The 1,979-nt window shown below is 53.8% G+C and overlaps 1 protein-coding gene across 2 annotated transcripts in view; it reads left to right on the plus strand.

The window, feature by feature from the left end:
- Window positions 1-1,979, plus strand: part of EHMT1 (euchromatic histone-lysine N-methyltransferase 1) — a 226,780-nt gene that overhangs the window by 126,701 nt on the left and 98,100 nt on the right. The window lies entirely within an intron of this gene.

The raw sequence follows: 1,979 nt of genomic DNA on the forward strand, positions 1-1,979 counted from the left end.
AGTGAAGCTGGACCCTTATCTAACACCACGTACACAGATCAACTCAGGACGGATCAAAGACCTAAATACCAAGACTACAGAACTCCTAGAAGAAGACAGAGGAAGAAAGCTTCACAACACTGGATTTGGCAGTGATTTCTTGGGTACGACACCAAAAGTACAGGCAACAGAAGAAAAAACAGACCGTGTCTTCATGAGAATTAAAACACTTTGTGCATCAAAAGATGCTATCAGCAGAGTGAAAAAGCATCCTGTGGGAGGAGAGAAAATATCTGCAGATCCTTTATCTGATAAGGAGTTAATGTCCAGAATATATAAAGAAGTCCTACAACTCAACAACAACAAAAACAACCTGATTTAAAATGGCCCAGGGACTTAAATAGACATTTCTTCAAAGAAGACATAGAGATGGCGAAAAAGCACGAGAAGATGCTCGACATCACGCACCACTGGGGAAACGCAAGTCACAACCACAGTCGGATACGGCCTCACACCCGCTCGGATGGCTGCGGTCAAAGAAACAGCACATGACGAGTGTGGGCAAGGATGTGGAGAAACTGGAACCCTCGTGTGCCGCTGGCGTGGACGTAAAATGGTGCAGCCACCGCGCAAAACAGCACAGCGGTTCCGCAGAAAACTAAACCCAGAGTTGCCACGTGCTCCGGCAACTGCGCTTCTGGGTGTTTACGCAGAAGAACTGAAAGCAGGGTCTCGGAGGCGTGTGTGTGCATGCGTGTACACAGCAGCGTCACTCCACGGCTGAAACGTGGAAACAGCCTGGGTGCACGCTGACGGATGGATGGGCTGCGAGAAAAATGCTGTGTGCGCAGAGCGGAGTAGGATCCAGCCCTGAAAGGAAAGGAGATCCTGACCCAGGCTGCCACAGGGAGAACCTTGAGGACGTGACGCTGAGTGAAGTATGTGAGTCACGAAAGGGCAAGTGCTGTAGGATGCTACTCACAGGAGGTCCCCAGAGCAGTCGGGTCACAGGTCCGAAGGTACAGTGGTAGCTGCCGGGGACAGGGAGAGCCAGTGGGGAGTTCGTGTTTAGTGGGGACTGAGTTTCAGTTTCACAAGATGGAAAGCGTCATAGAGGTAGAGGGTGGTGATGGCTGTACGACATATTTTTAAAAAAACGATGTCCCTTGAGGCATATGTACAACATTTTTGATGTATTTAATGCTACTGAACTGTACACTTAAAGATGGTAAAGATGGTAAATTTTGTTACGTGTATTTTAGCACAGCAAAAAAGGCGGGGTGGAAATAAACCCACGTCAGAAAGCAGCGTGAGTCCCGCACTCACGGACAAGTTACCAGTCGTCCTCATGTTGATAAGGAGCCGCTGCTTGCAGAACTTCCACCACGCTTTGCAGGCGGTCGCCACGGGGAGCTCCTGAGAGGAGGCTTCAAGGGATTCATTTGCTCTGTGAACGTGGAATGTGTGGGCCGTCCGTGTGCACGGGGGGGCCTGGGGTCTCCTGGGGGCTGGTCAGACGGCGGGAAGGAGAACAACGGCTCCAGTGGCAGGGATAGTCCTGTGGGTGCTGCCGCCCGTGGGGTGAGGACAGCTGGAGGGAGGAAACCCTTGCAAACGGCAGCGGCAGCTGTGGTGGTCGTGCCGGCGCTCTGCGCACACCCTGCCCTCCCTGCCCACCTCACCTGCTCTCTGGGGCCTGCCGTCTTTCTCCCTGGAATGTGGCTCTTCCACCCGAGCACAGAGCAGCTGGGCAGTGCCCCCCACCCTGGCCCTCTTCCACTCCTTGCACCATCCCTGCCAGAACCGTCTGCTTCACACTGCTTGTCTGGAGTCTGCCGGAGCGCCAGCGCGATTCTCTGTGTTGTCCACCCTGTGCTGCTGTGTGCCGGACCCCGTTACAGGGCCTGCACCCTCTCCTTTGAGGTCTGGACTTGGAATCCTCTTCCCCAGGAGGCCCTCGAGCCCTCCTCAACTTCCTGCCAGCTTCCCGTGGCTTCCTC

The sequence above is a fragment of the Propithecus coquereli genome, unplaced genomic scaffold, assembly GCF_000956105.1.
Source record: "Propithecus coquereli isolate 6110/MARCELLA unplaced genomic scaffold, Pcoq_1.0 Scaffold449, whole genome shotgun sequence".
Lineage (NCBI taxonomy): Eukaryota > Metazoa > Chordata > Mammalia > Primates > Indriidae > Propithecus > Propithecus coquereli.